The following is a 23,329-nucleotide window of genomic DNA, read 5'->3' on the forward strand; positions in this document are numbered from 1 at the left end:
GGTTGTGTCAGCTTTGTGCCCACTGGCTCCTTGTAACTGGCTGAGGACTCGGACCTCGTGCGTGATGTGCTGGTGCTGCTTAACCCACTGCTGGACGCTTGAGAGGTCATCCAATTAATTATCTGGTCCTGTTTTTTTGGATTTGTGAGGGTTGTTGTCCTGGAAAACTTGGGCGGTATTGAGTGGGTTTTCTTCGGTGCTCCACTGTGGCCTGTACGTGAACCGTCAGGGGAAACACCTCTTCCCTTGCCCCTCCCTCTTTCACAGGATTTCTTCTTCATTTCACTTATCCTTAAAGTACACGCTGACTGGCAGCAGTACAGTGGCAGTACAGAAATGCTATATAGTGGTGGGTGAGCGGTGTACTACTATTCCCAGCAGCGACACAGAGCACAATGCTATACAGTGGTGGGTGAGTGGTGTACTACTATTCCCAGCAGCGACACAGAGCACAATGCTATACAGTGGTGCGTGAGTGGTGTACTACTATTCCCAGCAGCGACACAGAGCACAATGCTATACAGTGGTGGGTGAGCGGTGTACTACTATTCCCAGCAGCGACACAGAGCACAATGCTATACAGTGGTGGGTGAGCGGTGTACTACTATTCCCAGCAGCGACACAGAGCACAATGCTATACAGTGGTGGGTGAGCGGTGTACTACTATTCCCAGCAGCGACACAGAGCACAATGCTATACAGTGGTGGGTGAGCGGTGTACTACTGTTCCCAGCAGCGACACAGAGCACAGTGCTATACAGTGGTGGGTGAGCGGTGTACTACTATTCCCAGCAGCGACACAGAGCACAATGCTATACAGCGGTGGGTGAGCGGTGTACTACTGTTCCCAGCAGCGACACAGAGCACAATGCTATACAGTGGTGGGTGAGCGGTGTACTACTGTTCCCAGCAGCGACACAGAGCACAATGCTATACAGTGGTGGGTGAGCGGTGTACTACTGTTCCCAGCAGCGACACAGAGCACAATGCTATACAGTGGTGGGTGAGCGGTGTACTACTATTCCCAGCAGCGACACAGAGCACAATGCTATACAGTGGTGGGTGAGTGGTGTACTACTGTTCCCAGCAGCGACACAGAGCACAATGCTATACAGTGGCGGGTGAGCGGTGTACTACTATTGCCAGCAGCGACACAGAGCACAATGCTATACAGTGGTGGGTGAGCGGTGTACTACTATTCCCAGCAGCGACACAGAGCACAATGCTATACAGTGGCGGGTGAGCGGTGTACTACTGTTCCCAGCAGAGACACAGAGTGGCAGTAAACACAATGCTATACAGTGGTGGGTGAGCGGTGTACACAGAGTGGCAGTAAACACAATGCTATATAGTGTGGGTGAGCGGTGTACTACTGTTCCCAGCAGCGACACAATGACTGGGGGGACCCTGGCTAGCCTGGCTGGAGAGAGAACTACCCTGCCTGCCTACCCAAAGCTAAACCCACAGACAAATGGTGGAGAAATGACGTGGATCGGGTATTTATTTACCCGAACCACGTGACCCGTTCGGCCAATCAGAGCGCGTTCGGGTCCGAACCACGTGACCCGTTCGGCCAATCACAGCGCTAGCCGAACGTTCGGGGAACGTTCGGCCATGCGCTCTTAGTTCGGCCATATGGCCGAACGGTTTGGCGGAACACCATCAGGTGTTCGGTCGAACTCGAATATCACCCGAACAGGGTGATGTTCTGCAGAACCCGAACAGTGGCGAACACTGTTCGCCCAACACTACCCCTTGCCTTAATTGTAGTGCCGGCCCTGCCCTGACCCTGATTCCTCTTACTAGAGGGGGAAATGCCAGAAAGTCCCTGCAAGGTCTTCTTCAAAGAACCCTGGTGGAGAAACTCTGATCTACAACATACCCAGAGCCGGGACAAGGTCCTTCAGTACCCAAGGCTGAGACAGCAAAGTGCGCCCCTCCATCCCTCCCACCCCAGCCGCCGCACACTGATTGCTATTAGACTAAGAGGCGCCCCAGGGCCCCCAACACCTTAATCTCTAGTTATCTGGCTTGCAGTCACTGCTATGCATGCTCTTTTCTTATTTCTTTGTGCTTCAAACACAATTGGGAATGACAGCTGAATGAATTGTGCGCCCCCTCCTACACTGCGCCCTGAGGCTGGAGCCTCTTCAGCCTCTGCCTCGGCCCGGCCCTGAACATACCTCTTAGCTTTCTGAGATAAAAAGCAAGACTTCTTCGGAATCAGAAATGACATGTCCCTGGTGCTGCTTCAGCTAAGCCCTCACCACTCCCCCGTTATGCATATTGTTAAAATCTCATAAACAAAAGATATATTTGCTAGTCCATTGTGTTCTTCTCATTACTGTAGTCATACTGAACATACAGAAAAGACAATGATTCAGGGGATAAACATAACATTTACCATAGTATAAAAGTTATTTTCCTGTATTTATATTGATCTGTACATCAGACCTAAAAGTGGGACTACTGAGGGCAGTGATAAGTTTAAATGGTAACAAAATTTGACTTCTAGTCGAAATTTGGAACCTGAATTCAAATTTTGTAATTTCTTCTAGAAATTGAACTTTTGACAGATTCGACTCAACTGTATTGAAATCTATAAGAAAGCATAATTCATGGAGTTTTATGGCTATTTCTCATAGATAAACAAGGTAAACCACTCTTCTCCATGTTTGCCATAATTGCCTCCTAATAATAATAATAGTAACAACAATAACTGCTATTATGATTGCTAGTGTTGTTATTATTATTCTCTTATGGGAAAGGGCAAGAGCATACACCAGTCTCCCCTTCCTAGCGCTGTCTATTGGAGCAAGCATGGCTGCTTTAACCACATAATTCTTCTTCCTAAATAAGCTTTAAAGTACTTGGTCAGGAGCCTAATCACTGGCCCTTTCTTACACCACAGACCATAAATGCTATGCAGTCTTCTTTGAGCAATTCAGTCTGTGCCTTCCTCTTCACAGTCTGAACAGCAGGATTATGCAATCCAAGGAGCTGCCGCAGAGCCAACCACAGGCCCTGAAACAAACCCAGCAAAAACAGCTAATTTTTCACTGCAGAAGCCACACATCACACAAAAAGGGTAACATTTGACACCTCTGATTACTGAATTGTTAAAGTGAACCCGAGGTGAAAATAAACTGATGAGATAAATAATTGTAAGTATCTTCCTACTCCTTAAAATGATTATTTTAGGTATCCCATGGTTTCATTTTATATTTAAACATTTACAAAGTAGAGTGAATGTTTTGTTGTCTCTGCTTAGTGGCAACCTAAGTGTCCCAGAGTGAAAATACCTGAACTATCAACCCTTCACTACCTCTGCCTGCACTCAGAAGTTGAATTCTGCCAGGAAAATTTTTTATAGCTGTAATTTGCTTATCAGTGAGGTATGCTATATCCTTGACAAGGCGTTGACGAGACAGAACCAGTCACTTCCATCCCCCAAAATGTACTCTTTCAGGCAGCAAAATAAAACAAGCAAAACAGCCTGGTTATTAATATGTTTTGCCCTCTACATACACTTGTCTATCTCATCATTTCATGTGTCACCTTGGGTAACCTTTAAACGCTATTTTGTGGTCAATGCTTGGAGATACAGTCCTAGTGACCTTAACTGCTGTACCAGTCTATTATGGGGAACACTATCAAATGCTTTAGCAAGATCAAAATCAAACTCATCATCAGTAGTGATGTCGCGAAGCTCCGATTTTCGGTTCGCGAACCTCTGCGAAAAGTTCGGTTCGCGAAAAAGTTCGCGAACCGCAATAGACTTCAATGGGGAGGCTAACTTCAAATTTTAGAAAAATTTCTACTGGTTGGAAAAATGATAGAAAACATGTTTTAAGGGTTCTAATACCTGGAGGTCCACCCTCCATCCTTCTACCTTTTCCCTCCTCCCTCCTACTGGAGGGAGGAGGGTCTGTAGGAGGGAGGAGGGTCTCATCTGCCAGGGAATTCCAGTATTTCAAAAGCCAGCTTACATACCGTGGCTAGGAATTGAACCCAGGTCTCAGTGTATGGTACGTAACTAACATATCCATTATACCACCAACACTACTAGCTGAATCTAGCTTAGCATGTACCATTTATGCTCAATCCAAGAGAAAAATTAGACAAGACAAATAACATTTATATCACGCTTTTCTCCTGGCGGACTCAAAGCGCCAGAGCTGCAGCCACTAGGGCACGCTCTATAGGCAGTAGCAGCATTAGGAAGACTTGCCTAAGGTCTCCTACTGAATAGGTGCAGGCTTACTGAGCAGACAGAGCTGAGATTCGAACCCTAGTCTCCTGTGTCAGAGGCAGAGCCCTTAACCATTACACCTCCCAGTCACTGCTTAAGGGTATGTAGCCAGGCATGGCCTTGCCTTTTGTGTTCAACAGTTGTCAAGAGAAAAATTAGACAAGACAAATAACATTTATATGGCGCTTTTCTGCTGGCAGACTCAAAGCCAGAGGCAGAGCCCTTAACCATTACACCATCCAGCCACTAGGGATGCTCATTCGGATTCCGCGGAAATGCAATTTCCGAAAATCCGATCGGAAATTGCATTTCCGCATCGGAATGCGGAAATCGGTAATGCAAGTGCCGTAGGCGGATTTCCGCTGGAAATCGCGGAAATTTCCGCCGGAAATCACGGAAATTCCACCCGACTTTAACATCGATGTTCTCAAAAAAAGGTCTGCATCTGCCTATTTTCTGCATTTTACATTACAGTAAAAATCCGCCGACTTTAGCGGTTAATAGCAAAGCCCCCGTAAGTCCCAGAAACACCAAATTTTCAGGGTTCATTAAACAGAATCTTCTGAACAAGATGCAAAAAAAATTTCAAAAAGATCTTATAGTTTTTGAGAAAATCGATGTTAAAGTCGGGCAGAATTTCCGCGATTTCCAGAGGAAATTCCGCATTGGAATGCGGAAATTGGTAGCGGAAAGCGGAATCGGTAATTGGTACATGACGGAATTTACCGCGGAATCGGAAATTGGCATTCCGACCATCCCTACCAGCCACTGCTTAAGGATTTGTAGCCAGGCATGGCCTTGCCTTTTGTGTTCAACAGTTGTCCAAAGAGAACCCCAGATAGCCAGATAGATTCATCTCTCTCTCTCTCTCTCTCTCTCTCTCTCTCTCTCTCTCTCTCTCTCTCTCTCTCTCTCTCTCTCTCTTCTAGTAGGGATGGTCACCGCTTTCCGCGGAATTGTATTTTTGAGCATAAATGGATTGAGCATAAATGGTACATGCTAGGCTGGCTTCAGCATGTAGTGTTGGTGGTACAGTGCCACTCTCTGTCAGTAAGCCAGCACCTATTCAGTAGGAGACCTTAGGCAAGTCTTCCTAACACTGCTACTGCCTATAGGGCGTGCCCTAGTGGCTGCAGCTCTGGCGCTTTGAGTCCGCCAGGAGAAAAGCGTGATATAAATGTTATTTGTCTTGTCTAATTTTTCTCTTGGATTGAGCATAAATGGTACATGCTAGGCTAGTTTCAGCTAGTTTCAGCTAGTTTCAGCTAGTTTCAGCTAGTAGTGTTGGTGGTATAATGGATATGTTAGTTACCTACCATACACTGAAACCTGGGTTCAATTCCCAGCCACGGTATGTAAGCTGGCTTTTGAAATACTGGTAATTCCCTGGCAGATAAGACCTTCCTCCCTCCGGTAGGAGGGAAAAGGTAGAAGGGGAGGAGGGAGGAGAAGCCTACAAGAGGCTAATTAAACTAGCAGAGTGTGTGTAGCAGCTGTCCCTTAAGTAATTAGTATAGGCAAACGAGTGAGTCAAATGGCTCAAGGACCTTGCCTTGTATGAGGGGGGGTGGGGCTCCACCAGTGAGTGCAGTCTGATTGGCAACAATGTGCCTGCTGACTGTGATGTAGAGAGTCAAAGTTTTGCTCAATAGAGCATTATGGGGCGAATTGAACTTCCGGGAAAGTTTGCCTTTGGTAGGCGAATGCGAGCCGGCGAACCGTTTGGGACATCTCTAATCATCAGTTGAATTCCCAGGACCTGGGTTGGAGCTGGGTCATTTTAGATAGGTATGACCTGACTCTTATAAACCACTCATGATTTCTTGTCATTGTTCTGTGTTATAAACTTTTATTGGTCATCCTGCAGTCCTGCATACCTTCAGGTCAGCTCACATGCTAGACAAGTTAGGCTTACCGGTCTGTAATTTCTTGGCTCAACTTTGTTTTTCACTTCAGCTGTTGTCCAAACTTGTGGAACTGAGTCTATTAAAAGTAAAACAAAATAAAAAATTTGAGATGAAGTGGTAAGTCAATCACTGAGCTTAATTTTTTTAAAGTGTTAGTAAACTTCTGCTCAAGGGTGCTCAGAATGTCATGAAGCAGATGTTTATTTATGGACCTTCAATTTGATTATGACTAAATAAGTACAAGAATAGTAGTTGCATCAGATGACACTAAAGTGTTTGAGATAATGGAGAAGGAAGTGTCTTCTTACTGTGGTGAGACACTTTAGCTTTATTGGCCGGGTTACACTACTTTATACAGACCCAGGGTGAAAGTGAGTGGATAGATCTCCCTTAGGTAGTTGAACTCTATACAACAGGATAGGGATACACAAAAATATCCAAGGAATTGAGAATGACAATCAGCAATGTTCATCGGATCGGACACGTCGGAAATTATCAATTGAGCCATCTAAATGGCTCAATAGAGTGGTGTATTCCCAGCATAAGAAGTGGAAAATGATGGGTTCTGTTGAAACTCAAGCACGGACCTAGTGATGCTCAAATACCCCTTTTTAAAATTCGAGTTTGGTCGAATTCGAATAGTAAATTATTCGAGGTCAGTCGAATATTCGAGTCGAATAATTTTTACTATTCGATTCGACCTCGGACTTCGAGCTCACTATTTGAGTCGGTATTCGAGCTAACTATTCGAGCTGACTATTCGAATTGGCCTTAAATAGCTTCCCAACACTTGTTTTGAGGGTTAATGATGCAAGAAACATATTTTTTTCCAAGTGACAACAGCAAGTGATTATGTGGGGATGTTCCTTTAAAAAAAAAAAAAGGTGAAAAGAGAAGTTGTGTCCAGAATTTTGTTCAGTACTGTATATACTTCTTCTTCTTCTTCTTCTTTATCTTCTATATCTTCTTCTTCTTCTTCTATATCTTCTTCTTCATCTTCTTCTTCTTCTTCTTCATCTTCTTCATCTTCATCTTCTTCATCTTCATCTTCTTCATCTTCTTCATCTTCTTCATCTTCATCTTCTTCATCTTCTTCTTCATCTTCTTCATCTTCTTCATCTTCATCTTCTTCATCTTCTTCTTCATCTTCTTCATCTTCATCTTCTTCATCTTCTTCTTCTTCTTCTTCTTCATCTTCTTCTTCATCTTCTTCATCTTCTTCTTCATCTTCTTCATCTTCATCTTCTTCATCTTCTTCTTCATCTTCTTCATCTTCTTCATCTTCATCTTCTTCATCTTCTTCTTCATCTTCTTCATCTTCATCTTCTTCATCTTCTTCTTCTTCTTCTTCTTCTTCTTCTTCATCTTCTTCTTCATCTTCTTCATCTTCTTCTTCATCTTCTTCATCTTCATCTTCTTCATCTTCTTCATCTTCATCTTCTTCATCTTCTTCTTCATCTTCTTCATCTTCTTCATATTCATCTTCTTCATCTTCTTCTTCATCTTCTTCATCTTCATCTTCTTCATCTTCTTCTACTTCTTCTTCATCTTCTTCTTCATCTTCTTCATCTTCTTCATCTTCATCTTCTTCATCTTCATCTTCATCTTCATCTTCTTCATCTTCTTCTTCATCTTCTTCTTCTTCTTCTTCTTCTTCTTCTTCTTCATCTTCTTCTTCATCTTCTTCATCTTCTTCTTCATCTTCTTCATCTTCATCTTCATCTTCTTCATCTTCTTCTTCATCTTCTTCATCTTCTTCATCTTCATCTTCTTCATCTTCTTCTTCATCTTCTTCATCTTCATCTTCTTCTTCTTCTTCTTCTTCTTCTTCATCTTCTTCTTCATCTTCTTCATCTTCTTCTTCATCTTCTTCTTCATCTTCTTCATCTTCTTCTTCATCTTCTTCATCTTCTTCTTCATCTTCTTCATCTTCTTCTTCTTCTTCATCTTCTTCTATATCGTCTTCTTCGTCACTTATTTCTCTTTTCATTTTTTTTTTTTTAAAGAAATGCAGCTATTTTTGAGCGTAACAACAAATAGCTGGTGGCGCACGCATGTTGGAAGCGCCATTGTATGTGCTCCCTGGCAGTGGAAACACACAGACAGCAGGAGGTAAATTTAGCAGCAGGAGGAGGAGGATGAGTGTGTGGCAGCATGCAGTCAATGAGGCAGGCAGCGTGACATAATAGCCCTGGTACCTAGCGGTGATACCATGGCTGTAAATAAACACAACAGGAGGTCCCAGACAGCGGTCGTGCAGCCCACATTGTGTCCAATACACAACTGGGACAACACAGTTTTCAACCCGGGCACCTCAGAAAAATTAAACCTTTTTTTGTAATGGTTTTGTAGTTTTGGTTTTACAACCAATTACACAGATATATAGCTATTTTTTGACGTAATAGCTGGTGGCAGAGTGGCAGCAGAAGGTAAATCTGTGTACCCTGGCGGTGGGAAACACAGACAGACAGCAGCAGCAGCAGGAGGAGGAATGGAGGAGAGTAATTATGTGAGCAGCTATTGTTTGACGTAATAGCTGGTGGCAGTGTGGCAGCAGAAGGTAATTCTGTGTACCCTGGCAGTGGGAAACACAGACAGACAGCAGCAGCAGGAGGAATGGAGGAGTAGTGTGAGTGTGGCAGCAGGTAGGCAGCGTGACATAATAGCCCTGGTACCTAGCGGTGATACCAGGGCCGTAAATAAACACAACAGGAGGTCCCAGACAGCGGTCGTGCAGCCCACATTGTGTCCAATACACAACTGGGACAACACAGTTTTCAACCCGGGCACCTCAGAAAAATTAAACCTTTTTTTTTTTTAATGGTTTTTTGGTTTTTGGTTTTACAACCAATTTAGCTATTTTTGGACGTAATAGCTGGTGGCAGAGTGGCAGCAGAAGAAGGTAATTTTGTGTACCCTGGCAGTGGGAAACACAGACAGACAGCAGCAGCAGGAGGAGGAATGGAGGAGTAGGCGAGCAGCTATTGTTTGACGTAATAGCTGGTGGCAGAGTGGCAGCAGAAGGTAAATCATCTGTGTACCCTGGCAGTGGGAAACACAGACAGACAGCAGCAGCAGCAGCAGCAGGAGGAATGGAGGAGTAGTGTGAGTGTGGCAGCAGGTAGGCAGCGTGACATAATAGCCCTGGTACCTAGCGGTGATACCAGGGCCGTAAATAAACACAACAGGAGGTCCCAGACAGCGGTCGTGCAGCCCACATTGTGTCCAATACACAACTGGGACAACACAGTTTTCAACCCGGGCACCTCAGAAAAATTAAACATTTTTTTTTTTTTTAATGGTTTTTTGGTTTTTGGTTTTACAACCAATTTAGCTATTTTTGGACGTAATAGCTGGTGGCAGAGTGGCAGCAGAAGGTAAATCATCTGTGTACCCTGGCAGTGGGAAACACAGACAGGCAGCAGCAGCAGGAGGAGGTATGGAGGAGCAGTGTGAGTGTGGCAGCAGGTAGGCAGCGTGACATAATAGCCCTGGTACCTAGCGGTGATACCAGGGCCGTAAATAAACACAACAGGAGGTCCCAGACAGCGGTCGTGCAGCCCACATTGTGTCCAATACACAACTGGAACAACACAGTTTTCAACCCGGGCACCTCAGAAAAATTAAACCTTTTTTTTTTTTTAATGGTTTGTTTGGTTTCGGTTTTGCAACCAATATAGCTATTGTTTGACGTAATAGCTGGTGGCAGAGTGGCAGCAGAAGAAGGTCATTCTGTGTACCCTGGCAGTGGGAAACACAGACAGACAGCAGAAGGGCAGTACACAGCAGCCCACTGTAGGTGTAAAATGTGTGGCTGCAGGCGACGTAATAGTCAAAGTGAACCAGGCTGGCTTAGTGAGCAGGAGCCAGGAGGTGGTAAAGGGTGGTAAGGCACATTAACGATGGTTCCGGCAGCCAGTTCATGTCCCCCTCTCGCCGACAACAGGGGCCAGGAACTCGCCTTCCACCCACGCCTGGTTCATCTTGAGAAACGTCAGTCTGTCCACAGACTTGTGAGACAGACGTGAGCGTTTCTCGGTGACCACGCCACCAGCTGCACTGAAGCAGCGCTCGGACAGCACGCTGGAAGGGGGGCAGGACAGCACTTCCAGGGCGTACTGCGCTAGCTCGCTCCAGATCTCCATGCGCTTGACCCAATACTCCATGGGATCAACAGGGGCATCGCTGTCAAGCCCGCTGTACGACCCCATGTAGTCAGCCACCATGCGGGTCAGGCGCTGGCTGTGACCGGAGGAGGATGCTGCTGCATGCATCTCCTCTCTAGTCACTGCTGCCGGAGCCTCTACAGTCCTGTAGAGCTCGTGGCTGAGAGACAGCAGGTCTGTGGGGCGCTTGCTGCTGCTGGATGCAGGCACCTGCTGCTGCCTCTGTGCTGGCTGCTGGACAGTGGGGGTGGAAGGCTGGGGGAAGGCTTCCTCCAAGCGCTCAACAAGGGCCTGCTGCAAGCTCCTTATTTGTTGCGCTGGGTCTCCTCCTGCAGGCGGCAGGAACTGGCTCAACTTCCCCTTGAGGCGTGGGTCCAACATCATGCTGATCCAGATGTCCTCCCTCTGCTTCATCTGGATCACCCTGGGGTCCCTGCGCAGGCACGCCAGCATGTGCGCTGCCATTGGGAAGAGGCGGGCCACGTCTGCTGGCACATCGACGTCAGTGCTGTCCTCATCCTCCTCCTCTGCCGCCTCATCCTCTCTCCACCCCCGCACCAACTCAGCTGCGCTGTGCTGATCCCCCTCATCAGCAGCCAGGTCAGGGACCTCCACCAAGTCCTCCTCCTCCTCCCCCTCAGAGGTGGACTGCGCAGCTGGTTGCCGCTCCTGCTGGTCCAAGGCTGCCGCTCCCTGTTCCAGCAAACCATCGAGGGCCCTGTTCAGCAGAGAAACCAGGGGCACCCACTCGCAGACCATAGCATGGTCCCTGCTCACCATGTTTGTGGCCTGCAGGAAGGGAGCCAGCACAAAGCACACCTGCTGCATGTGCCTCCAGTCATCATCGGGGACGATGGACGGGATGTTGCTGGTCTTGTCCCTTCTCCGAGCTGCGGAAACAGTGGCCAGGGCAAGGTACTGGTTGACAGCGTGCCTCTGTTCAACCATACGCTCCAACATCGCCAGGGTGGAGTTCCAGCGAGTCGGAACGTCAATGATCAGCCGATGGCGTGGCAGATCCAGCTCCTTTTGCACGTCTTCCAGGCTCGCACAGGCTGCAGCCGAGCGCCGGAAGTGACGCACAACATTCCTTGCCGTTTCCAGCAGTTCGCCCATCCCCTGGTAGGTGCGCAGGAACTTCTGCACCACCAGGTTCAGCACGTGGGCAAGACAGGGGATGTGGGTCAGGTTTCCCCTGTCTATGGCAGCAACCAGATTGGCCCCATTGTCGGACACCACCTCTCCGACTCTGAGGCCTCTGGGGGTCAGCCAAATCCTCTCCTGCTCCTGGAGTTTGGCCAACACGTGGGCTGCCGTCAGCTTGGTCTTGCCAAGGCTGACCAAGTGCAGCAGCGCTTGGCAGTGGCGGGCCTTCACGCTGCTGCTGAGGCGGGGGGTTTGGCCAGGTGTGGCGGAGGATGGCAGAGGATCGGAGGAACCCGCTGCAGTTCCCCTGACCCTGCGGGGTGGCACCACCCACTGTGTTGCTGCTGCTGCTGCTGCTGTGCCCGCTGCTGCTCTCCCATCCTCACCCCCTTCCACCAAGCTGACCCAGTGGACAGTGAAGGACAGGTAGCGGCCTGTCCCGAAGCGGCTGCTCCAGGAGTCCATGGTGACGTGGACCCTTTCACCAACCGCGTGCTCCAGCCCTCGCTCCACATTGGCCATCACAAAGCGGTGCAGTGCTGGAATGGCCTTGCGGGAGAAAAAGTGTCTGCTGGGGAGCTGCCAGTCTGGGGCTGCACAAGCAAGCAGCGCCCGCATGTCGCTCCCCTCCTGCACGAGCGTGTACGGCAGGAGTTGGGAGCACATGGCCCGTGCCAGCAAGCCGTTCAGCTGCCGCACGCGACGGCTGCTGGGAGGCAGAGCCCTAACCACCCCCTGGAAGGACTCGCTCAAAAGGCTCTGGCGTGGCCTTTTGCTGACACGGGAATCACCAGACACAGCGGAGGAGGCCACTGAGGACTGGCTGCCAGAACAGGCCTCAGTGTCGGCGGCAGGAGTTGCAGAGGGGGGAGGAGCAGTGCGTTTCCGCACTCCTGCTGGTGCTGCTGGAGGAGCAGGAGGGCGGGTGGCTGCTGTTGCTGCTGCTGAAGGCTGTGCAGTGATGGGTGTGGTGCCACTGCCAGCACCAGATGCCTTCAGCCTCTGGAACTCCTCATGCTGGTGGAAATGTTTAGCCGCAAGGTGGTTGATCAGCGAGCTGGTGCTGAACTTTAAGGGGTCTGCACCTCTGCTCAACTTCCGCTGACAGTGGTTGCAAGTGGCGTACTTGCTGTACACAGTGGGCATGGTGAAAAAGCGCCAGATTGGTGACAGAAACATCCCCCTACGGCATGGAAGCGCTGCTGCCTGTCTCCCTGTGGTGGTTGGGGGGGGGGCTTGGGTGCGGCTGGTGGTGGTACTGGCTGATGCTGCTGCTGCTGCTGCTGAGCCTGAGACACCAGCAGGCTGTGGGTCGCTGCCAATGCTTGCAATGATGCGCCTCCTTGCAAGGCCCACAAGCGCATCCTCCTCCTCCTCCGAGCTGCTGAGGACGACATCCCCTGGAGGTGGTGGCACCCAGTCTCTGTCTGTCACCGGGTCATCAACATCATCCTCCCCCTCCTCAAACATGTCCTGCTGGGATGATGACCCCCCAAACTCCTCTCCTGATGCATGGATGGGCTGCTTGACTGTCGCCACAGTCTTGCTGTCCAATCCCTCATCCCCCAAAGTGCCCATCAGCATCTCCTCCTCAAAATCGCCAACAACAGCAGACAATTGACTCATCATGCCTGGGGTCAAAAGAGTGCTGAATGAGAGGTCGGCGACTGACGGTGAACTGGCCTCCTCCCCAGACCCTGCTGGGCGGCTGCTGCGAACAGGGGTGGTGGTGGTGGTGGTGGTGAGGGTGGAGGCCTCGGATGCAGAGCTGATGGCGGGCTGCTCATCCTCCGTCATGAGTTGCACCACAGTGTCTGCATCCTTTTCCTCAATGGGACGTTTCCGACCCGGCTGGAGGAAAATCGGAGCAGGTGCTACACGCTGCTGCTGCTGTGTCTCTGCAGCGTGAGTTGCAGATGCTCCTGCTGGGCGGCGCCCAAGGCGTCCACGGCCAGTGGCTATGGGAGGAATGTTAGCCACTGACGCTGCTGCTGCTGCTGCGGAACTGTGCATGGTGGCGCGCCCGCGGCCGCGGCTTGCCACAATGCTGCTCCCTCTCCTCCTGATTCCCTTGCTGCCCTTCCCCTTGCCCAAACCGCGCTGGCTGCCACTTCCAGACATCTTAAATGTTTTGGGCGTATAGACAAAAGTTTTGTAAAAGGGCGGGTGAAAAGTGGGGTACTTTAATGGAGTGGGTTGGTTGGTGAGGTGACTGAGTGAGTGTCCCCTAGTACAGTAAGTAAGTAGTAACAGTCAGGAAGTACAACTAGCAGTTACAATAATCAGTAGTAATCACAAGTAAATTTAGTGTGTGTACACTCAGACAGTGAGTGCACGCACGCAGGAGCTAGTAGCCTATGAACACAGTGACTGAGTGTCCTAGACTCCTAGTACAGTAAGAGTAAGTAGTAACAGTAAGTAGAACTAACTAATTACAATAATCAATCAGCGATCAGAAGGAAATGGAGTGTGGGTGGTGTGTGTACACTCAGACAGTGAGTGACCGCACGCAGGAGCTAGTAGCCTATGAACACAGTGACTGAGTGTCCTAGACTCCTAGTACAGTAAGAGTAAGTAGTAACAGTAAGTACAACTAACTAATTACAATAATCAATCAGCGATCAGAAGGAAATGGAGTGTGGGTGGTGTGTGTACACTCAGACAGTGAGTGACCGCACGCAGGAGCTAGTAGCCTATGAACACAGTGACTGAGTGTCCTAGACTCCTAGTACAGTAAGAGTAAGTAGTAACAGTAAGTAGAACTAACTAATTACAATAATCAATCAGCGATCAGAAGGAAATGGAGTGTGGGTGGTGTGTGTACACTCAGACAGTGAGTGACCGCACGCAGGAGCTAGTAGCCTATGAACACAGTGACTGAGTGTCCTAGACTCCTAGTACAGTAAGAGTAAGTAGTAACAGTAAGTAGAACTAACTAATTACAATAATCAATCAGCGATCAGAAGGAAATGGAGTGTGGGTGGTGTGTGTACACTCAGACAGTGAGTGACCGCACGCAGGAGCTAGTAGCCTATGAACACAGTGACTGAGTGTCCTAGACTCCTAGTACAGTAAGAGTAAGTAGTAACAGTAAGTAGAACTAACTAATTACAATAATCAATCAGCGATCAGAAGGAAATGGAGTGTGGGTGGTGTGTGTACACTCAGACAGTGAGTGACCGCACGCAGGAGCTAGTAGCCTATGAACACAGTGACTGAGTGTCCTAGACTCCTAGTACAGTAAGAGTAAGTAGTAACAGTAAGTAGAACTAACTAATTACAATAATCAATCAGCGATCAGAAGGAAATGGAGTGTGGGTGGTGTGTGTACACTCAGACAGTGAGTGACCGCACGCAGGAGCTAGTAGCCTATGAACACAGTGACTGAGTGTCCTAGACTCCTAGTACAGTAAGAGTAAGTAGTAACAGTAAGTAGAACTAACTAATTACAATAATCAATCAGCGATCAGAAGGAAATGGAGTGTGGGTGGTGTGTGTACACTCAGACAGTGAGTGACCGCACGCAGGAGCTAGTAGCCTATGAACACAGTGACTGAGTGTCCTAGACTCCTAGTACAGTAAGAGTAAGTAGTAACAGTAAGTAGAACTAACTAATTACAATAATCAATCAGCGATCAGAAGGAAATGGAGTGTGGGTGGTGTGTGTACACTCAGACAGTGAGTGACCGCACGCAGGAGCTAGTAGCCTATGAACACAGTGACTGAGTGTCCTAGACTCCTAGTACAGTAAGAGTAAGTAGTAACAGTAAGTAGAACTAACTAATTACAATAATCAATCAGCGATCAGAAGGAAATGGAGTGTGGGTGGTGTGTGTACACTCAGACAGTGAGTGACCGCACGCAGGAGCTAGTAGCCTATGAACACAGTGACTGTCTGACTGAGTGTCCTAGACTCCTAGTACAGTAAGAGTAAGTAGTAACAGTAAGTACAACTAACTAACAATAATCTATCAGTAATCAGAAGGAAATAGAGTGTGTGTACACACAGACAGTGAGTGAGTGCACACACGCAGGAGCTAGCTAGTAGCCTATAAACAGTGACAGTCAGTGAGTGTCCTACTCCTAGTACAGTATAACTACAATACTATTAGTAAAGGACAGCAGAAATACTGGTATAGATGAGAGAAATAAACAGAGGACAGCTGCCCACAGAGGCAAGGCCCCCCTGAGGCCTAAACCTGTAAGCTTGCAGCAGCTGCCTGTCTCTAATGTAACACACAAGCTACTAACTAAAATACAATGTCTATCTAACTAACAACAATATAGGTGTATATGGCAGGTGTAGGTGAGCAAAAACGCTAGGTAAATGATCACAATAGAGCACTTGCTAAGCCAAAGCACAAAGGAGCAACTCTCTCTCTGTACAAGTCTCAGGCAAGCATGGAGAAACGTAACATGGCGGCCGCTATTTATAGGGTAGGGGCTGGCCAGGGTCCCCCTCTGTGATTGGCTGCCGTCAGAGGGCCTGGGAGCCCTCTGATTGGCTCTAAGGACATCAATCTGGGCTATGACGCTATTCGAGCTCGGTACCGAGCTCGAATAGCGCCGAGTTGCTCGAATAGCTCGAATAGTGAATGGGCTATTCGAGTGTACTCGGATAGCCCATTCGAATAGCTCCAGCTATTCGGAGCTCGAATACCGAGCTCGAATAGCTGAAAAAGAGCTCGAATATTCGAGCTACTCGAATATTCGAGCTCTGCTGAGCACCACTGAGCACGGTCAGGTGGACCAACTAAAGTTTCAGCCACAGCCACCAGAAAAAATTTTTTCGGGATGCAAGGAAAAACCCAGAAATAGCTTCAGATGAAATACAGGACTCTTGCCTGGGCACAGTACTAATAACAGAAGCTTTTTAGGCAGTTCTAGAAGTGAATTCTTTATAAATAGAGTTGGGCCGAACCTCCAATTTTAGGTTCGCGAACCTGGTTCGCGAACTTCCACGGAAGGTTCGGTTCGCGTTAAAGTTCGCGAACCGCAATAGACTTCAATGGGGATGCGAACTTTGAAAAAAAAAAAAATTATGCTGGCCACAAAAGTGATAGAAAAGATGTTTCAAGGGGTCTAACACCTGGAGGGGGGCATGGCGGAGTGGGATACATGCCAAAAGTCCCGGGGAAAAATCTGGATTTGACGCAAAGCAGCGTTTTAAGGGCAGAAATCACATTGAATGCTAAATGACAGGCCTAAAGTGCTTTCAAACATCTTGCCTGTGTATACATCAATCAGGTAGTGTAATTAAGGTACTGCTTCACACTGACACACCAAACTCACCGTGTAACGCACCGCAAACAGCTGTTTGTGTAGTGACGGCCGTGCTGGACTGGTGCGCACCATGGCGAGAGTGCAGGTTTTGGTGGCTTTACAGCCCATATGGTCGCTTGGCTGATGTAGCTGAATGACAGAACAGTGACTGTCCAGCTGATCAAATTTGGTCTGACCACAATGAGGCAACGACCTTATTATCGTGGGTGTGCCCCCCGAGACACTCATCTAGGCGCCGGTCATTGCTTCATTGTGATACGCAAGCCCCTTCCCCACGGCAAGGTATTGATCACGAAGGGGAATGGGCGCATGTACATGCCTTTTCTTTTGTTGTTGCAGCTGCCCGCAGTGCAGCCAGAAAAATTAGGCAGTCATGTACACGCACCAGAAAAATTATTACAGCGGCCGCTGCTAGCAGCGGCCTAAAAAATTCAGCAATCCGCCTGGAGTCCCGGACTCTGTTGGTGGTGGCGGAGAAGGTAGTCAAGCGGCCTGCAGGCAGACATGCTGTGTGGAGGGACTGGGAGCGACTTAGTCTTCTTGGGGCAGGCCAGGCAGCCAGTCACACGGCGTGCAGGCAGAGATGCTGTGTGTGCGGGGACTGACTTAGTCTTGGGGCGGGCAGCAGCCCTCCGGGATCCATGCCTCATTCATTTTGATAAAGGTGAGGTACTTAACACTTTTGTGACTTAGGCGACTTCTCTTCTCTGTGACAATGCCTCCAGCTGCGCTGAAGGTCCTTTCTGACAGGACGCTTGCGGCAGGGCAGGAGAGAAGTTGGATGGCAAATTGGGACAGCTCTGGCCACAGGTCAAGCCTGCGCACCCAGTAGTTCAAGGGTTCCTCATCGCTGTTCACAGCAGTGTCTACATCCACACTTAAGGCCAGGTAGTCGGCTACCTGCCGTTCCAGGCGTTGGTGGAGGGTGGATCCGGAAGGGCTACGGCGAGGCGTTGGACTAAAGAACGTCCGCATGTCCGACATCACCATGAGATCGCTGGAGCGTCCTGTCTTTGACTGCGTGAAACACGGGAGGAGGATTAGTGGCAGTGGTACCTTGCGGGCGTTGTGCCGTCACATCACCCTTAAAGGCATTGTAAAGCATAGTTGACAGCTGGTTCTGCATGTGCTGCATCCTTTCCACCTTCCGGTGAGTTGGTAACAGGTCCGCCACTTTGTGCCTGTACCGAGGGTCTAGTAGTGTGGCCACCCAGTACAGGACATTCCCCTTGAGGTTTTTTATACGGGGGTCCCTCAACAGGCAGGACAGCATAAAAGACGACATCTGCACAAAGTCGGATCCAGTACCCTCCATCTCCTCTTGCTCTTCCTCAGTGACGTCAGGTAAGTCAACCTCCTCCCCCCAGCCGCGAACAATACCACGGGAAGGTTGAGCAGCACAAGCCCCTTGCGATGCCTGCTGAGGTTGTTCTCCTGCCGCTGTCCCCTCCTCCTCCTCCTCCTCCCCCAAAGAAACACCTTGCTCATCATCCTCTGAGTCTGACTCGTCTTCTGCACACGACTTCTCTTCTTCCTCCTCCTCCCCCTCTGTGCTGCCGCAGGTGTTGAGGAAACAGCTGGGTCTGATGAAAATTGGTCCCATGCCTGTTCCTGCCGTAACGGTTCCTGGTCACGCTCATTCACAGCTTCATCCGCCACTCTACGCACAACACGCTCCAAGAAGTAAGCGTAGGGAATTAAGTCGCTGATGGTGCCCTCACTGCGGCTCACCAGGTTGGTCACCTCCTCAAACGGCCGCATGAGCCTGCATGCATTTTCCATCAGTGTCCAGTTGTCGGGCCAGAACATCCCCATCTTCCCAGACTGTTTCATTCTACTGTAGTTGTAGAGGTAGTGGGTTACGGCTTTCTTCTGTTCTAGCAGGCGGGAGAACATGAGCAGGGTCGAGTTCCAGCGAGTCGGGCTATCGCAAATGAGGCGTCTCACCGGCATGTTGTTTTTGCGCTGAATTTCCGCAAAACGTGCCATGGCTGTGTAAGACCGCCTCAAATGCCCACAGAACTTCCTGGCCTGCTTCAGGACATTCACTAAGCCAGGGTACTTTGCCACAAATCTTTGAACCACTAGATTCATGACATGTGCCATGCAGGGTATGTGTGTCAGCTTCCCCATATGCAAAGCGGCAAGCAGATTGTTGCCGTTGTCGCACACCACGTTGCCTATCTCCAGGTGGTGCGGGGTCAGCCACTCATCCACCTGTTTCTTAAGAGCAGCCAGGAGAGCTGCTCCAGTGTGACTCTCCGCTTTGAGACAAGACATGTCTAAGATGGCGTGACACCATCTTACCTGGCATGCAGCATAGGCCCTGCGGAGCTGGGGCTGTGTAGCTGGAGAGGAGAACTGCCACTCAGCCAAGGAGGAGGAGGACAGCGAAGAGCATGTAGCAGGAGGAGAGGAGATGGCAGGAGGCCTGCCTGCAAGCCGTGGAGGTGTCACAATTTGGTCCGCTGCGCCCTGCTTGCCATCGTTCACCACCAGGTTCACCCAATGGGCTGTGTAGGTAATGTAGCGGCCCTGCCCGTGCTTGGCAGACCAGGCATCCGTGGTCAGGTGTACCCTTGACCCAACGCTCTTCGCAAGAGATGACACCACTTGCCTCTCAACTTCACGGTGCAGTTGGGGTATGGCCTTTCTCGAAAAATAAGTGCGGCCTGGCATCTTCCACTGCGGTGTTCCGATGGCCACAAATTTACGGAAGGCCTCAGAGTCCACCAGCCGGTATGGTAACAGCTGCCGCTGCGCCCTGCTTGCCATCGTTCACCACCAGGTTCACCCAATGGGCTGTGTAGGTAATGTAGCGGCCCTGCCCGTGCTTGGCAGACCAGGCATCCGTGGTCAGGTGTACCCTTGACCCAATGCTCTTCGCAAGAGATGACACCACTTGCCTCTCAACTTCACGGTGCAGTTGGGGTATGGCCTTTCTCGAAAAATAAGTGCGGCCTGGCATCTTCCACTGCGGTGTTCCGATGGCCACAAATTTACGGAAGGCCTCAGAGTCCACCAGCCGGTATGGTAACAGCTGCCGAGCTAACAGTTCCGCCACGCCAGCTGTCAGACGCCGGGCAAGGGGGTGACTGGCCGAAATTGGCTTCTTCCGCTCAAACATTTCCTTCACGGACACCTGACTGCTGCTGTGGGCAGAGGAGCAGGAACCGCTCAAGGGCAGAGGCGGAGTGGAGGAGGGTGCCTGTGAAGGTGGAAGGGAGAAAGCGGCAGAAGCAGATAATGCACCTGATGGAGGAGGAAGAGGAGAAGGAGGGTGGCTTTGCTTTTGTGTGCTGCTGCTGCTTTTGCTCAGGTGGCCATCCCATTGCTGTTTGTGCCTTTTCTCCAGGTGCCTTCGTAAGGCACTTGTCCCTACGTGAGTGTTGGCCTTTCCACGGCTCAATTTTTGTTGGCAGAGCGAACAGATGGCTTTGGTCCGATCTGAGGCACACACATTAAAAAATTTCCACACCGCTGAGCCACCCTGGGATGTGGGCACTATGGGGATCTCAGCAGCTGATGCTGAAGGGCAAGTTGGCTGGCTGTACATAGGTGGCGATACATGGTGCCGGACTCTGCCACCAGCTGTTTCTGACGAAGAGCTGCCCCAGCTTCTTTCAGCAACTTCTCTCCTCCTACTACTCTCTGACTCCCCCTCTGAACTGTCCCCCTCTTCATCTACTCTATTGGGAACATACAGAGGATCCCTACTACCGTCATCATCGTAGTCATCCTGCCCAGCTTCGCTTGCCTCAGACAAATCCAAACTTGCACCATCAGTAGGTCCTTCATCCTCCTGACACGTTACATCCATAGTGTTGCCGCGTAACTCAGACATATGAGCTGGTGAAAATTCATCTGGCTGTAACAACAATGGCTGTGCATCAGTGATTTCACCACTAAATAATTCTTGCGAAGTGTCAAATGCAGCGGAAGTGGTGCTAGTAGTAGCGCTGGTGGCTGAGCAAGATGAGGTGTTCTGTGTCGCTAAATACTCAACCACGTCCTGACAATCTTGGGAGGTGATGGGACGTGCCTTCTTCCGAGCACTGTACTGTGGGCCAGGTCCACACGAAATTACATTTACACGACCTCGCGCAGACCTGCTGGGTGGCCTTCCTCTGGCTCTGGCACTACCTCTTCCTCTACCTGTTTTGTCCATATCGGGTATGCACGGAGTGGTATATCACACTGCGTGCACTCACGTAGGTAGGTGGGTTCACTTAACTGCACAGGTATGCGCACTGATGCGGTGGGTTCACTGAACAGAACAGGTATACAGTGGCGGGTTCACAGAACAGGTATGCAGTGGCAGGTTCACTGAACACAACAGGTATGCAGTGGCAGGTTCACTGAACACAACAGGTATGCAGTGGCGGGTTCACTGAACAGGTATACAGTGGCGGGTCCACTGAACAGAACAGGTATGCAGTGGCGGGTTCACTGAACAGGTATGCAGTGGTGGGTTCACAGAACAGGTATGCAGTGGTGGGTTCACAGCACAGGTATGCAGTGGTGGGTTCAATGAACAGGTATACAGTGGCGGGTCCACTGAACAGAACAGGTATGCAGTGGCAGGTTCACTGAACAGGTATGCAGTGGTGGGTTCACAGCACAGGTATGCAGTGGTGGGTTCACAGAACAGGTATGCAGTGGTGGGTTCACAGCACAGGTATGCAGTGGTGGGTTCAATGAACAGGTATACAGTGGCGGGTCCACTGAACAGAACAGGTATGCAGTGGCAGGTTCACTGAACAGGTATGCAGTGGTGGGTTCACAGCACAGGTATGCAGTGGTGGGTTCACTGAACAGGTATGCAGTGGTGGGTTCACAGCACAGGTATGCAGTGGTGGGTTCACAGCACAGGTATGCAGTGGTGGGTTCACAGCACAGGTATGCAGTGGTGGGTTCACAGCACAGGTATGCAGTGGTGGGTTCACAGAACAGGTATGCAGCCAGACAGGAACAAGTTAAGCCTAACTAATCTTTTCCTGAGAGACAGTCTGCAGCAGCTCGCCCTACTCTCACTAACGCAGGCAGCACACGAGTGACCGTAATGGCCGCCGCTGCCTGCCTTATATAAGGGGGGGTGGGGCTCCAGGGGCTAGTGTAGCCTAATTGGCTACACTGGGCCTGCTGACTGTGATGTAGAGGGTCAAAGTTGACCCTCCATGTGCATTATGGGGCGAACCGAACTTCCGCAAAGGTTCTCCTGCGGGACGCGAACGCGAACCACTGAAGTTCGCATGGAACCGTTCGCAGGCGAACCGTTCGGCCCAACTCTATTTATAAAACAGTAAACATACACAGCTCCAGTAAATCCCCTGTTTCTTGCTATGCTCTTTTAAGTCCTTTGTAGCCCTGTCAACAAATGTTGTTGCATAATGTATATTTGTAGCAGAGGCAAAATAAATGCCAACAGTGCCAGGACAGTGAGCAATGTAAAGCACTGTGTGTGCGCTTTACAGATTATGTCAATTTGGTATAATGAAGGGAAAATAAACACACAGTCACTGGAAAACCATTACCAATATTACATTATCATCAGCATGATACATGGTATACGCTCAGACAAAACCAAACAAAATACAGTTTTGCTTCATTCTGGTAAAACGACCATTAACTGGCGATGATAATAAGCTAATTATACTTATTGGGTTTACAGCTTCTGCCTTCATTTCTCTTTATGTTCTGGCTTTTTTTTTATTATTTATTTCACTTTATATGGAATTATGTTTAGCTTTTGTAGCAGATTGCTTAAATGGTTTATTTAAAAAAAAATGCAGTCATCTGTATCCCGCGTGTTATGTGTGTGTATTATTTAAAGCATTTTCATCAACATTATGGAAATGACTTTGAATTACCTATTGTTGCTATTTCTGCTGCATTTCAAAGCAGTGAGTCCCATCTAGTGGCCTGTGAGTCACATCTGGCTCTTGCCTCCATTAGATGTAGCTTGCTGAGATCGCTCGGCAGGATCACAGCTTTAAAATACCTGCGCTGTTTGATCAGCTGCTGAAAACTCCGACACCGACATCTCTGTACTGATGTCCTGAAAGAGGACGAGGGAGCCATGTTGGTAAAGCAACCCCATAGAGGGCTTCTGTAACGTTAATAAGTGGTAAGGCTGCAGACTAAGGGTTTCACTAACTTCTCCTCTTCTCACCCTTGGCAAACATTGTTTGGACTCTTATGCTACCAAAGGGGCAAATGAGGACATCATTGGTGGTGGAGGAGCTTAGCAGGGTAAGAGGAGGAGTGACACAGGTAGGCAAAAGTTTTGGATAGGTGGGAGCAGATCTGGTTCAAGCCACAATGGGGCCCCAGGGCAAAATTAACCCAGCCCCCCTCCCCCCCCCCCCCCGCAGCATCCCTGCAGGGCCTTCAAGCCAGCTGCTCCCCCCAGATGTCTCCCCTCAACTTTACTGTGCTCACCGGGGCCCCTGCTCTGTTTATTATCAGCATAGCAACTCACCTTACCTGGCGCAGTGCTCCAGTCAGTGTGCTCTTGTCTGCATCCTTGTGGGGTGCCTCTCTTCAGTGGCTCACATATGTTATTGGGTAATGACA

General features: G+C 49.3%; 1 long non-coding RNA gene across 3 annotated transcripts in view; it reads right to left on the reverse strand.

Annotated features, from left to right (window-relative positions):
* The window catches only part of LOC137539148 (uncharacterized), a 413,808-nt gene that overhangs the window by 18,238 nt on the left and 372,241 nt on the right, over positions 1-23,329 (reverse strand). For all 3 annotated transcript variants that reach the window (XR_011024932.1, XR_011024934.1, XR_011024930.1), the window contains one exon: positions 6,167-6,234. This is a non-coding gene — a long non-coding RNA (uncharacterized lncRNA). The remainder of the gene's footprint in view (positions 1-6,166; positions 6,235-23,329) is intronic.

This window comes from Hyperolius riggenbachi, chromosome 11, assembly GCF_040937935.1.
Source record: "Hyperolius riggenbachi isolate aHypRig1 chromosome 11, aHypRig1.pri, whole genome shotgun sequence".
NCBI classification, from domain to species: domain Eukaryota; kingdom Metazoa; phylum Chordata; class Amphibia; order Anura; family Hyperoliidae; genus Hyperolius; species Hyperolius riggenbachi.